The sequence below is a fragment of the Amborella trichopoda genome, chromosome 12, assembly GCF_054954075.1.
Source record: "Amborella trichopoda isolate Santa Cruz 75 chromosome 12, AtrichopodaSantaCruz75HAP2 v2.0, whole genome shotgun sequence".
Lineage (NCBI taxonomy): Eukaryota > Viridiplantae > Streptophyta > Magnoliopsida > Amborellales > Amborellaceae > Amborella > Amborella trichopoda.
The window spans coordinates 1,811,133-1,827,826 of record NC_142347.1 but is presented as its reverse complement, the minus strand read 5'-3'; positions in this window follow the sequence as shown (position 1 = coordinate 1,827,826).

The following is a 16,694-nucleotide window of genomic DNA, read 5'->3' as shown; positions in this document are numbered from 1 at the left end:
AAGCATAATGAAAGTTAAAATTTATCTTCATAAGAAATTTAACATCAAAGATCTTGGTCAACTAAAGCAGTTTTTCGACATTGAAGTAACACATTCAAAAAATGGACTCTTCATTTCTCAAAGGAAATATGATTTGTTAAAAGAAACTGGTAAACTAGGAGTCATACCCGGTGACGCTCCTATTGATTATTGCAAACTTAATTCAACAAATGGAAAACCTCTTGAATATGCAGGCCACTTTCAAAGACTTGTGGGTAGATTGATTTATTTGATTATGACACAACCAGATATAATGTATTCGGTTAGTCTTGTGAGCCAATTTATGCATACTCCTATATCATGTCATATGGATGTTATCGATAAGATTCTTAGATATCTTTAGTCTTCACCCCACAGAAGTGTATGATTAAAACCGAATGGTCACACTAATATTATTGATTATTTTGATGCTGACTGGGCAAGAAGTCAAATTGACAAGAGGTCCACTACCAGCTATTGTACATTGGTCAGAGGAAACTTAATTACTTAGAAAAGCAAAAAGCAAAATATAGTTGTTCGATCCACTGCAAAGGCTAAATATATAGCTATGGCTTTAACTACAAGTGAATTGATGTGGCTAAAATACCTATTTCGAGATATGGGGTCCCAACGATCAATCCAATAGAGATGTTCTGTTATAATCAAGCAACTATGCATATAGCCTCCAATCCAATTTTTCATGAAAAAACCAAGCACATAGAAGTTGATTATGACTTTATGAGAGAAAGTGTTCAATAAAAAATTATGAGTACTCTTAGTATTTGAAGTGAATATCAACTTGCAGACATGTTTACCAAAGCTGTTACAAAGACAAAGTTCCATCAAATACTATTCATGTTGGGCTCCATTGATATCTACGCACCAACTTGAGGGAAAGTGTTGACTGTTATCAAAACCAGATATTGAGTTGTCTATCTTGTATATTACAAGATATTAAAGTTTCCTATATTAAGTTTCTCATTTTGTGAGATTACTATTGTAATGGCATTTGCTTCCTAAAAGGCAAGAGTTGTAACTCTATAAATCTCTGGTAAACTAGAATAATCCCTATTAATGAAATACCGGTTTACCCTCTATGGATGTATGCACCATTGTCGAATCATGTATATCTTGTATAATCTTTCTCTCTCTTCATTGTTTTCTTTATTGTAATCTCTACACCAAGGCTCTACACAATCAAAGTAAAGTACACCTTCAAATAGTGTCAAGAAATGTGGTTTCAAAAATAGTGTAAATCGTGCAAATCTATGAAAACTTGAAAATTGACTGACCAAAAATGTGATATAAGATACACTATTTCGAAAACTTGAAATCTATTTTTTTTCTTATGTCCATGAATCTTGATGTTGAGATGATTAATTTGAGCATATTTGGGTATTAAAACAACCTCGTCTAATGAAATTTTTTAGGTGGGCTCTAATTTGATTGTTTAGAACCTCGGCTCTATATATAAACTTTTTCCATATTTAGATATCATAATGAAGGTCTCTTGGAAAATATATGAAAAAAGAGTTATAATTTTTTATCAAGTTATATTTTCTTATTTGTGGTTTTTAACTTAGTTTGATTCTTTTCGGTTATATGGCTACAATGCAAGATATGTAGTTATCAAACTCTTCCCAAAGGAATGAAATAAAAAAAGGAGGTGAAATTATTTAAAAATTTTGATCAAAATATACTTAAAAGATCAATTAGTTTACGTTTTGCAAATGTTCAACTATTATACCTCATGATCATGTATTTTTTATAAAAATTATATAATTAAAACAAGAAACAGAAAATTATAGATACCCCCTAGAAGATACTTTTTACACATATCATATCCCAATACTTTTTAAACCATGCCACAAATCCTAATACTATTTATTTTTGCAACAACCATTCTTTCAAATTTTGAGATAGTATCTCCTCCCCCCCTCTCTCTCTCTCTCTCTCTCTCTCTCTCTCTCTCTCTCTCTCTCTCTCTCTATATATATATATATATATATATATATATATATATATATATATATATATATATATATATATATATATAGTCTCTTTCTTTAAAACTTACAATTTGAGATAGATTTTTTTATCAAAATTTTGATATAATTTCTCTATCTAAAAGTTTGAAATTTAAAATGGTTTCTCTATATAAAATTTTTTAAACTCGTACCATATTGAAAACTTCACATTTTTAAATAGGGGTATTTTTGTCTCAAAAAATCTATTTTTTCACTTGAAGGTGGATGCAAAAATAAATTTTATTAAAAATATGGTGTGGTTTCAAAATTGTTGGGTGGGTCATGCCTAGAAAGTATGGTACAAGGGATGTCTATATTTTTCCCAACAAAAATTGTAAACTATTAACTATTATTCCCAATTACATATAAAAAGAAGCGTGATATGATTATTTATCTCTTATAAAAGATAAGTACAATCATTGTTAGTTGTTCACTAATTAATATTATCTTGAATAGACTATCATCATCATAATCATAGACTCATTTCAATTATTTGAGCTCGACTATATTATATAAAATTAATATGTTCTTGGATAATATTATTCTAATAGCTATTTGGTACAAAAATTGTGTTATATACAACATTATTTAATTATTGAACTTTTGGGTGAATTTCAGTAGTTTTAAGCTATTTGTTTGCAAAGACCTGATTTTCAGTAATTATTTTGAATAAAGTAAATATAACTTTTGAAAAAGATAATTTATATTTAAAATTACTTATAACTTTATCTCAGAGGACTCTGTATCCAAAAATGTTTATATAAAGCCGAGGCTTTAAACAATCAAATTAAAGTACACTTCAAAAAATTTCACTAAAAGAGGTTGCTTTGATGGCGAAATATCTTGAAATTGATCATCTCAATATCAATATGCATGGACATGAGAAAAAAATAGATTTCAAGTTTGGGAATACTGCATCTTACAATGTAATTTTTTGCCGTCAATTTTCAAGATTTTCAAGTTTTCATACATCTGCCTTATCTACACTGTTTTTTAAGCTTTAAAAATTTTTATAATCAGATATAAAACTATATTTTTAAGGCTATTACAAAGATTTCTAATATTGAAACCGCATTTCTCGAAACTATTTGAAGGTGAGCTCTACTGTGATAGTTTAGAACCTCGGCTCTATACAAACTGCACCGTTACCTTTACGATGCATCTTTTTGCACGTTCTTTTTTGCGACGAAAAAAAGGGACACCAACAGATAGAAGAGGGACTGAAGGGGGTTTTACGAAATTGTTGAGAATACAATTGGCCATAGAAAAAATGCAGCAAAGATTCCGAGACCGATCTTTGAGGACGGTAAAAACAACGGCCCGACGCACAGACACGTGGACATACATGACGTCACAGAGCATGACAAGGACGGCCCCCTTCGACACGTGTATGGCTACTATTAGACAAGTTACCTCGAGCCACGTTTTAGTGTGGGTGGGGCAAGCGGTTCCACAAAACGACAAAGGAGGGTGCGTCAGCGGCCGTGCTTTAAGAGTCAAGCTCTTGACACCTTTCGCTTTCCAATTAATTATTAATAAAACGGAATTTTGATAAATCCATTTCAATTTGAATAATAATTGTTTTCTTTTTTTAGTCGTTTTTTTTCGGGAAAGGGAATCCAATTTGGACGTACGTGTGAGGAATTGCTATTTCCCCGTCTTATTATTCTTTATATCTTTTTTCTATTTTTGCTAATTCCATGTCCACAAGACAAACAAGGGAATAATAGTCACATAAAAAATATATATATTGGTCAAAAAACACAAGTCACAAAAATATATCCATGGGATAATAAGTGGCCTTTGTTTACACACCCAATTGCCCAAATGCCATCTCCCTCTGTCTTTTACGGTGGCTTTTGTTAAAGGGGTGGCGTTGGATTCGGACCCGGATCCAACCAGGTTAGCTTAAGTTTGGGGTATGGGTTTAAAAATTCGATCAAGTTTATTAGGTCCGGATTCAAATTTTGGATCCGAATATTATTTGGGTTTGAGTATGAGTCCAATCGAGTCTAGCTAGGTCTGTGTCGTGTATTATTTTTTCGAGTCCGGTTCCAATCATATCTAGACCCGACCCATTGCAATCTCTAAATTTAAATTTGATTACACACCATTACCAAAATGCACCCCCCACCACCCCCTCTATATATATATATATATATATATTTTCTCACCATAATATATTTTGTAAAAATTGTAGAATAAATATCCTTAAAGTCTCTTAAATCTTTAGAACTTGGGCAAGTCCAACTCAGCCTGACTCAGATTCGGCCCAACTAAAATCACAAGAATCAATCGACTATCCCCAGTTTTCATGAATTTAAAATTATTTATTAGAAATACGGCCTAGACTTGGACCTGAGTAGTTAGCCGTTAACGTCAAGCAATGTTACATTTCAAGTTCCATTCTTACAACTTAATTGCTTAAAAAAAATAAAAAAGAAGAGGAGAGAGAGAGGATACTACTTGTTTCCAATGGTTGGTCTTGATTGTGGAGGTCTCCTTCATTTCTAAGAAATGGCGTATCTATCATGACATTTTCTTCATGGTAATGTTGGTTACTAATAATTCTTTATCAGTATCAGTGAAGAAATGACTCAGAAGCAATCGCATGTTCATGCACAGACAGACAGAAACTTACAAATGTGGGGTTTTTTTTGTGTGTTTTTTGTTTACTGCATTTGAGGGTGGAGGAAGGAACAGAGAGAAAAAGTTTGGTGTAGAATCATCGTCGTTATTCACAGTTCATAAATGTTGAATTAGGACAAGAAAAATAATCTATTTAATGTAACATTCCAATTAATTGAGTATTTAATGTGAGAGAGAAAGAGAGGGAGGGAGAGGATCAGAAGACCCAAGTGAGCATGAGCCTATGGTAGAGATTGAGTTAGAGTTTATGGGGTGTTAGAGAGGAGAAAGCTTTGTAAACATTCCCTATAGTATAGAAAGATATGTATTTCCCTCCCATTCAGCCGATTAATATAGATCAAGTGAGCCATTGATTATTTGATCTTGACATGGCATTTCAGAGTTATTTTATTTTTAAAAAAAAATTTCTAAATTATATAAGTATGAAATTTGGTATGTGTACCTAAAAAACATATTCAAATTTTTTTTCGATAAAATATAATGATTAAAATAACTGTGAAACTTTCAAAGCTATTTTCATTCTTTTGTTTTACTAAGAATATTTGTTTTATAGGTGCAGAGTCTAAAGGATGAGTGGATGTCCAAAATTTGATGTTAAAAATTTTAAAAAAAAAATATTAAAAATAAAATAGTGTGTAGAAATATAACATTACGATTGAAATGACCTCGATGCATTCAAAATAGACGATTGGATAGGAATAACTACAAAAGTTTGATGCCGTAAGAGATGTATAAAAAGCTTCCGTGAGAGATTTGTCGTTGTCATAGTCATAATACTTAAAGAGGGTGCTGACATTACTGTTTTTTTTTTTGTTTAGTTAATTTATGTCAGTCATGACTCAGAAGTTAGAGAAAAGAGAGATTTATTTATGCCATAAAATTTAAGATTGAGAGAGAGAGAGAGAGAGAGTTTTAAATTATATTAAAGTCAAGACTTAGGTGAGGGATAGCGAGATTAACATGTGTCATGTACCGTTTTGAAAGTGAGATGAGAATTTCATACGAGACAAGACTTGGAAGAGAGATATAGAGAGAGAGAGAAACAAAGAGCAGTGACAAAAAGGCTTAGAGAAACAAACAGGAATGACATAAGGCTTAGGTGTACAGTGTTGAAAAGGAATGGCTGATGGGTCCACATGCATGGTATTTACGAAAGTTTAGAGCGAGAAAGTGTAGAGAGAGAGAGAGGTGAGTTTTTGGTGTTTTGTAGGTGTTGAAAGAGGAGGGCGATAGGCATGCATGGAAGGGATACTTGTTCAATGCATCATATGACACTTCACCTAAGTCTTGTAAATGAACAATTATTTTGTCCAACCTTTTTTATTTATTGGGTATTGTGGTCCACCATCCACGTCCAGTGTTGGTCCTTTTCATTGGATGGGGACAAACCACTACTGTTTTTGATTGGACACAAATACCATACTTATATCCCCCTTTTTTTTTTGACCCTTCTTTCTCTTTTGTAGAGAGAAGTAAGTTGCTAAGACATGAATATAATTCAACTCTTACAAGGACTTGTAAGATTATATTCTCAGGACTCTCTCTCTCTCTCTCTCAGTACATGTAAGAAATCTTCACAAGTCTCTCTCCCCCCCCCCCAATTGAGGGGGTGAAACTCTTATAGATTTAATGATAAGAAATGTGAGTTTTTTACAAAAGGGTGAGGTTTGAAATAGTGCACCTCAAAACTATGCTAAAAATGAAGTTTTGGTGCCATAAAGCCATATCACAATCTATTGTTGCTCTCAATTATCAAGTTTAAAATTTCAGAAATAGTAGTGATCAAACAGATCTCCACATACTTTAAAATCTTGAAAATAGACTGTCTAAATAATGTGTTAGAATCTTGAAAATAGATGGTCGAGATAATCGACTTGAGGGTTTTCCAACCTAAGAACAATTTTATTTAGTGGGGTTTTTAGGTGAGACACCTTATATAAATTTTTCCCTTTAGAGAATTCTTAAAATTTGCAGAAGTCTTTACAATTTTATGTAATTCAATTTGTGTGAAAACAACAAGACCATGCGTATCATGTTCGACAGTTTATAGACCTTGGAGAGTGGTATATAATTTGGGGATGTATACTATGAGATCATTTAACGTTGTTATAAGGTGGTCACAATTTCTCCTAGCCATTAAATGTTAAATAAGATGGTTTGGGGTGTATCACAAGGGTCGAATTTTTTTTTTTTTTTTTTTTTTGAACTTTTAGTCTAGTATAATTCACAACTACTCAATTTGAAATCTATCGAATAAGAACGATTGTAACATCTTTATATATCAAGTGAATGGTCTTTTTGTATATTTTTCTATATTCAATAGGTGCAGTTAATGTAAGAAGGCTTTGCAATACAAAGTAAATCCACGCTTCAACCTGCCTCAAAATGCAATTATGGCAATGAAAACACTTACAGGCATGAGAATTTATTTCCTCCGTTGATTAATTGGATGCTCCAAAACTAGTGAAGATCTGGCATATATGTGAATACTGCAGAAAATACAGTCCGTGAAATGTGTTACAAGATACATCATTTTAAGATATTAAAATCTATTTTCTGTTTAAATACCTAATTATCTAGAAAAATATTATCGATTTGATGGTTTCTTGAAAATAAATTTTCAATTTCCAACAAGATTTGAGCTATCATCTTCAAAGAATACGAGCCCTGTAATAACCATTTCCTAATTTAATTTGTATGGTATGATAAAGCTTCATACATGTGCTGTACTTTTCATTACAATTTACATATGTCTAATTAAACAAGGGTGCGGCTTCTATGAGGCCCACAATTTATGGCAAAATGTAGAAAACGCTTTTCAAGTATAGAAAACCCCTATGATGACTCTAAAACCTATATCCACCATTGAATATGAAATTTGTAGGCCAGAAATGATGTAGCTCTCACGGATATGTGAATGTTTGAAAATGGATGGTCTAGATAATATGCTACGATATACATTATCTTTATGGTTAAAAATTCTTATCATTATTACTATTTTTTCACATTTATTATGGTCAAAGTCGAAATGATCAATTTGAATATTTTTTTACGCTAAAAGTTTTGGTGAATTTGAGATACGGCTTTACTTTTTTTTTTCCTTTTTTATTAAGCCTACTCCTTATTACAATATTTTTCTATTAAATAATAATGGATTAAAAAGTTTTCTAGGGGTTTGAGCTAAAATAAAGTATAATAATGAGCCAAATAACCCCATTCATCCTTTTCAAATGGATGAGACAAAACCACTACTATTTGATGAGACGCGAATACACACTTTAATCCCCGCCTTTTTTTTTTTTTTTTTTTTAAAAAAAAATAAAATAAACTAAATTATCCCTATTTCGCAAAGAGATAAGAGAGAAGAGAGAAATTGGTAGCTACCACATGAATATGATACACCTTTTATAGGGACTTGTAAGAAAACTTCACAGGAGTCTCTCTCACACAATCTCTCTTTCTTCCGGAATTTTTTTAAATTTGTAGTAAGAAATATAGTCCTTAACAAAATTCTAAAAATTTGTAATAAGACTCTACAAACCTTTTATAATTGTGTTTGGGAAAATTGTTTCATGCGGTGGGCTCGCATTTCTACATTTGCAGTCTTTGAAGTATAAAGCATCTATCTTAAAAATAGATATTGAAGCATAAATTGATGGTTCAAATGTTTTTTTAATAAAATTATTTTTTAAAATTTTTAAAATTTATTTATTTATTTATATTCATGATATCCATGTTAGAGATTACTTGTCCTTAAAAATTAGGTACAAATCCTTCTTAAAATTAGATTTCTAAAAGGCGACTCATTTCCACATGGACTCACGGAAATTGTGTCCTTCTAATTATGTGAAATGAAGAACAAGACCATGCATATTATATTCAGCAGTTTCTAAACCTTTGGGAGTGGTACATAATTTAGTAGGCGTTGCAAATATAAAGTACAGCCACATTTCAAAAACCCGGCTCAAAATTCAATTATGGTGATGAAAATGCTTTATAATGACTTGAAAATTTCCTTCTTCCCTGAAATTGGATGCTCTAAAACTAGTGCAGGTTATCTGTGAATACTTAAGAATATATAGTCTATGTAATTTGTTACAAGATGTATTATTTTTAAATATTGAAATCCATCTTCTATTTAAATCTAAAATAAAATTGAGTGTTTCATGAAAATAAAATTGCAATTCCTAGCAAGATTTTTGAGCTACTTCAATTGTTTAGAGCCTCGGCTCTATACGAACCGCACGCTCAATTTAGAAACTTAGGCTTTTACAAAAGGGTCAGGTTTATGTAAGGTGTCAACCTTGTAGTATTGAAATAAGGTGCGTCTCAATACTATGCTGAAAATGTAATTTTGGTGCTACAAAGCCGTGCGATGATATAACTATCACCCCCCCTCCCCCCCTCCCCCCCCACCATTCTAAAATTTAACATTCCAAAAATGGTGATGATCAAGCAGATCTCTACACATTTAAAAATCTTGAAAATTGACGGTCCAGATAATGTGTTAGAAGATGAATTATTTTTAGGAATAGAAATCTCGTTTTTTTCTTGCCTATGATTCTCATGGTCGAGATGATCGATTTGAGGTTTTCCAACATAGGAGCAACCTTATCTAATAGGTTTTTTAAGTGCACCTTACTCGTACAGCATAAGGTTGACACCTTATATAAGCTTTTTCCTTTAAAAATTTGCAAGAAGTCTTTACAAACTTTATGTAATTCAATTTCTGTGAATTGAATAACGAGACCATGTGTATCATATGTTCAACAGTTTCTAGACCTTGGAGAGTGTTATATAACTTGGGGTTGTATACTATGAGATCATTTATATTTGTTAATAAGAAGGTCACAATTTCTCCTCGCCATTAGATGTTAAATAAGATGATTTAGTTCGTGTCACAAGGTTCGATATTTTTTTTTTTTTTTTGTTTTATGATTTTGAATTTAGTAAATGACAATTCACAACTATCCAATTTAAAATATAACGGACAAGAAAGATTGTAACTGCCTTGTATAAAAAATAAATGGTCTCTTTATATACTTTTCTATATTTAGTGGGTACGGTTAATGTAAGGTCAAGGCCTTGCTATATAAAGTAAAGCCACCTTTCAAAAACCTACTTCAAAATGCAATTGTGGTGATGAAAACGCTACTCGCATAAGAATTTATTTTCTTTGATTATGAAATTGAAAGCTCCAAAACTAGTGGGAGGCTAGCATATATGTGAATACTTGAAAATACGTAGTTCGTATAATGTGTTACAAAGTACATAATTTTTAGATATTAGAATCTGTTTTCTCTTTAAATCCCTAACTATCCAGGACAAAATGATAGATTTGATGGTTTCTTGAAAATAAATTTGCAATATCTGGCAAGATTTGAGCTATCTTCTTTAAAAAAACACGAGCCCTGTAATAATCGTTTCCTAATTTAATTTGTATGGTATGATAAAGCTTCATACATGTCCCATGCTTTTCAACACAATGCAACTTCAGTGAGGCATACAATTTAGGGCAAAATGTAAAGCTTCACCTCCACACCTTGTCCTGAACACACTTCAAGTATGGAAAACCTCTATAATGATCCTAAAATCTGCTTCCGCTATTGATTATGAAATTTGTTGGTTAAAAATGGCGTAGATCTCATGGATTTCTGAACATTTGAAAATAGATTGTCTTGATAATGTGCTGCTGTAATATATACTATTTATAGGGCTAGAAATCCTTGTTATTGTTATTTTTTCACATCTATAATAATCAAGGTCGAAATGATCATTCACATCTATAATAACCAAGGTCAAAATGATCAATTTAAAAGTTTTTTACGGCTAGAACTATAATTTTTGGTGAGATTTGATACACGGGTTTACCTTTTTCATAAAGCCTAAGCTTTATTTTAACATTTTTCCTTTAAATAATAATGTATAAAAAAAAATTTGGAGGAGTTGAGCTAAAATAAAGTCTAATAATGAGGCAAATGACCCCATTAGTCCTTTTCAATGGATGAGACAAAAACTTATGGTTTTGATTGGACACGATTACACACTTATCTGCCTTTTTTTTTTTTTCCCCAATGTTAACTACGTTATACCTATTTCTCTATGAGATAAGAGAGAAGTACGTAGCTACCACATGAATATGATACACCTTTTGTAAGGACTTGTATGAAAACTTCACAAGAGTCTCTCTCTCTCTCTCTCTCTCTCCCCTCAATTGAATGGAATTTTTCTAAATTTACAGTAAGAAATATAGCCTTTTACAAAAATATTTGCAAGGACACTTTACAAATTTCTTATAATTGTGTTTGGGAGAACTGTTTCATGCAATGGGGACCGCATTTATGCATTTGTGGTTCCCGTGGTATAAAGCATCTATCTTAAAGATGGATGCAAATAGGTGGTCCATCTAAAAATAATTGAAATTAACGGTCCAAATGTTTTTTTAATAGAATTATTATTTTAACTTTTTAAATTTATATTTATATATATATATATATATTCATAATCTTGATGTCAGAGATTACATGTCCTTAAAAATCCGATCCAAAAATCCATCTCAAAAATAGATTTCTAAGAGATGACTCATTTCTATGAAAGGAAAATATATATTGTCTACCATATGAATTTGGAAGGTGTATATTGTAATTAATATATATAGGAAGGGTGTAATCAATATATACAACACTTATATTTTTATGGTAAATCTGGGTATAATATAGGTGTCGATGATTTATTTATATTATTGTCATCTGTATTTGTCTATATAAGACAGGTTTGTACATTCATATTGATTAATGGATATTGAGTATCTTCAGAAAAAGTGAAATAAAATTATATATTATCTACCAGATCAATTTGGAAGGTGTACATTGTAATCAATATATATAGAAAGGGTAAATACAATATCTTGTATTTTTATAATAAATATGGGTATAATATAGGTGTCAGTGATTTATTTTTATTATTGTCATATGTATTTGTCTATATAAAACAAGTTTGTATATTCATATTGATTAATGGATATTGGTCTCTTCGTAGAAACTTAAGACTCTTCACAATTTTTATATCGACTCATACAAAACGTGTCGTTGTCTTTGTGTGAAATGAATAACAAGACCATGCATATTATATTCAACAGTGTCTAGACCTTCGAGAGTGGTACATAATTTAATGGGTGTTGCAAATATAAAGTACAGCCACATTTCAAAAATCCGCCTCCAAATGCCGTTAGGGTGATGAAAATGCTTTATAATGGCATGAAAATGTCCTTTTTCTTTGAAATTGGATTCTCTAAAACTAGTGCAGATCTTGGTTACTTAAGAATATATAGTCTAAATAATTTATTGTAAGATGCATTATTTTTAGATATTAAAATCTATCTTCCATTTAAATGCCAATTAAAATTGAGTGTTTCTGGAAAATAAAATTGCAATTTCTAGCCAGATTTTTGAGCTATCATCTTTAAAAAAAACACCAGCCCTGCAATAACCTTTACCTAATTTAATGTTTATGGTTTGTATAGATGCAAAGCTTCATATAGGTGCTATGCTTTTCAATTTACTTATGCTTAATTAAACATGGGTGCGCCTTCTATAAGGCCTAGGCCTTGTGACAAGAAGTAGAACTTTATCGCAAAACCTTGTCTGGAAAAAATTTCAGATATGGGAAACCCCTATGATGGCTCTAAAATGTATCTCCACCACCGATTATAAAATTTGAAACTTAGATGGTATAGATCTTGCGAATCTGTGATCATTTGAAAAAGAATCATCTAGATGATGGCATTCAATGTACACTATTTTTGGGGTTAGAAATCCTTATTTTTTTCACATTTATTAATGGTCCTCAAAATGATCCATTTGAAGGTTTTTTATGCCAGAACTGCAATTTTTTGGTGGGATTTTGAGACATGACTTCGCTTTTTGGCATAAGGTCTAGGCCTTATTTTAACCTTTTCTAATAAACAATAATATGTCGTTTGGATCCTAAGGTATCCAAAACCATGTTTTGTATACCCACGGTATCTTGCATAAAAAATATGTTTGGTAATTTTTTTGGATACAAAATCATGTTTTTTGTAAGCAAGAAAAAATGGGTATGGGTATGTCTTCCCCACTGAATTACCCAAAAAAAATGAGAGCCAAAATATGGTTACACAAAATCAAGAAAAAAATTGGGTTATACAAATTTGACTTTCTATAAGCACGAAAGGGGGAATATAATAGAGAAAAAGTTATAGATATCCCTGTTGGGTCCAATTTTTAGACCCAGTAGGGGTCTAAAAATATTTGGGCCTCCTCCCCCTGTTGGGTTCAATTTTTGGGCCCATACCCTGACCCAAATTGGGTCCCTTGGGTCCCGGGTCGATCCAGGTCCATTGCCATCCTTAATGCTAGTTGGAAAGTATAAAATGGGACAGATAATCGAAACATATAGCCTGCGGGTTGGTAATTCAAAGTCGAGTGCGTTTTCTGTATAACTAAGGCCCTACAGAAAAGTGCAGCTTCAGGAGCCGTAAACCCTACAGTGCATGTACATCTATTTTCAACCTTGATTAGTGAACACTAAAATCGAAGGTCCAAAAAACGTGCTATAAAAATATTTTTAGGGTTTGAAATCTTCTTTCTTAATGTTGCTTTTAGTATAAAGAAGTCATAACCACTCTTGTCTATCATATTTGAAATTTTGTGGTTGTGACTGTGTCTTTGACTAGACCCAAAGTTCAAATAAATTTTTTTGAACTGCCTAGCATACCCAAGCCATCAAATCTGGCATCTAATAGTTTGGAGTAAATGTCACCTCCTTGTAACAAAGACAAATAGTTCCATAATATACAATCTATTTTTTTAAAGTCAGGTGCAATTTATATAAGACTGCAACTTTTATCCATTTGATTTGGACATTATAGATTACTGCAACCTTATTTGTAAAAACAAAGTAACAACCTTATATAAATTTTTTTTTTTAAAGTTATAACTGTTTTGAGGTCAAAGACGCTCGAAATGCAGGTTGTCTAACACCGAAAATGCATTTCCATATGAATTTGAGGTACACAATATATAGCCGCAACTCTACAAATACTTTTTTTTTTTTAATGTTAATAAACTTTTCATTGAGAGTGTATAAAAAGTACATTGGAAAAAGCAAGAGAAAGAAAAGAAGTAGATAAGAGAGGAGAGATGGAAGAAAGAAAAGAAGTAGATAAGAGAGGAGAGAAGAGATCCAAGGAAGAGGTCTTCGGAGAAGAGAAGAAGTAAGAGGTACAAGAAGGGAGCGAAGGCAAAGCATAGATACGCCTCAGGTCAAATGTGCCGTGCTCTGTTTAGCCAAGCCATCCGCTACTCTACTCCTTTTTCTAATGGCAGGAGATAAAAAGTATTTTTCTCTTCTTTTTTTTGATCAAATATATATATATATTTTATAGACGGTATTATATTTAAGTTTTAAGAGAGAGAAGTACAAAAATACTTCCCCCGCTTAAAGCTTAAATATAATACCGTCTATAATATGGATCGAGTATCAAGGGGTTGCTTCTTACGATTTGCACCACCTGATGACATTTAAAAATCTCTTTCAATGACCATATATGTATTAACATTGTAAATCTATACACCCCATAATACAAGGCCCACAATTCCACCATACTGAGAGAGCAAAGGTTTAATCTTCCACAACACCGTCCCATTATCATCACGAACTTATATCACTGCAGATGGCCTCAATTACCTCCCTCGAAATCATTGAGGGTAGACAAATTAGGACCCACAGCATTGAGATATGACACTAACAATGGCTCCACTTCCTCATCATCAATTTTTTCATGGACCCGGTTTTTATGCAGCCAAGCACGCATAGGTAGAAATGCATGTCTCTTAATAAATCTATTTTTTAGATGGATTTTAATATTTAATTTTTTAAGGACATATAATCTCTAACATGGAGATCATGAATATGAATATATATATATATATATATATATATATATATATATATATATATATATATATATATATATATATATATATATATAAAATAATAATTCTATTAAGAAAATATTTGGACCATTAGTTTCTATTGTTTTTATATGAAACACCTATTTGTATCCATCTTAAAGATGGATGCTTTACATTTTTTAGACGGCATATGTAGAAATGTGGTCCAGCCCGCATAAAATGATTTTCCTTTTCACATTGCTCCTTTCTCTCCAATATCTACCTTAATGAAACATTGGACCATGTAACCTTCGTAGGTTCAGTTGATTAACTATAACCCTGGATTTTTTTATTGTCCTATTGATTTCGAAATCTATTGTAGCAAAAATAAGATTTCTATAAGGCTGGCAAAGGTCTGGGTTTGGCTACGTAGCCCATTGCCAATCTTAATTTAGATATGATTAGCAAACCATGACAATGTTAATCACAATTTAAAAAAGTGCCAATCTAGATCCAAAATCAACTTGTACGAACCGGTTCCCACGAAAAATCAAGAACATGTGATTCCCCCCTCATATAGCTGATTCAGACCCGTTCTCTAAAGAACCAGCTAGTTTTGACAAACCAGTTCCTGTAAAAAATCGAGAATATGCAGGTTTCTCCCTAATGCAATTGTTTAAATAACTGGCTGGTTTTGTCAATGAACTGACCGATTCTGTCAATGAACCTGGATGAATTGCTTACCGCTTAAAAAGAAAGAAAAAGTTTATATAGGGCTGAGGCTCTAAACAATCAAGTCAGAGTCCACCTCAAAATTTTCATTAGAAGAAGTTGCTTTGATGCCCAAATATCCTCAAATTGATCATCTCGACATCAAGATGTATGGATATGAGAAAAAAAATGGATTTCAAGTTTTGAAACTAGTGGATTGTAATGCATTTTTTACCGTCAATTTTCAAGTTTTCATTGATCTGCTCAATCTACATAATTTTTTAAGCTTTAAATTTTATAATTAAATATAAAAATATTTTACAAGGCCATCACAAGAATTCCTATTATTGAAACCACATTTCTCGATATTATTTAAAGGTGGGCTTTACTTTTATCGTTAAAAGCTTCAACTCTATACAAATTGTACCCAAAAAAGTAATTTTTGTTTTAAAAGGATGGAATGGGCCACCCTTAGCTTGAAAGTTGATGAGCCTAGGGCCCACCCATCTACGTGGAACTTGAAAAAACACACAAGGCTGATTGCTTGCGTTGTACTACACTTTATAGGCCTCACCTCGTAGCAGTACAATGGTAAGTCCCCCTGTGGGACTATTTTTACATCTCACCTTATTAAACGTGACCTTTTAAGACACCCCAATGTTACTGGGTACAGTAATATTGTGAACAGATGAGAGAGGGTATATAGAGTTTATAGTGAAAAAAAAAAAAATATATATATATATATATATAGCACTTCTTAAGTTTGCACCTATCACCCAATGTCATTTTTACGGACTTTCATCATCGTGCAGCAAATAAAAGGGATTGTATACTATGATACCATTTACTTTAGTACATGATCGTCACAATTATTTTAAACCATTGGATGTGAAATCCAATAGATTGAAGTATCTGACAAATTTTGAAAAATTTTATTTTGGATTTTGTGCTCAATTAATGATATCTTCCCAACCATCCAATTCTACATCTAATGGCTAATAATAATTGTGCCCTCCTTGTATCAAAAGTAAATAGCCTCATTATATACATTTCCGAAACAATATTTAATAACTACTTATAAATTCTCCAAATAGGTAGAACTTAAAGTAAAACGATGGACCAAATCCTTCCTCAAAGAGAAAAGATAGTTATACATGTCAAGTAACTTTTTTAAAATACTCGTTTTTTAAGGTGAAGGTTATTTGAAAATTACAATCAAACAAAGCGATGGGTTAAAATGCTTATTACATGCAATTTAGGAGCATCCTCTACGTAAAGAAATTTAAGCATTAGGGCCCACATACTCTATTCAAAATACAAAAACGAAAATTTGAGTTTTTGGATCTGGCCCGTTTTT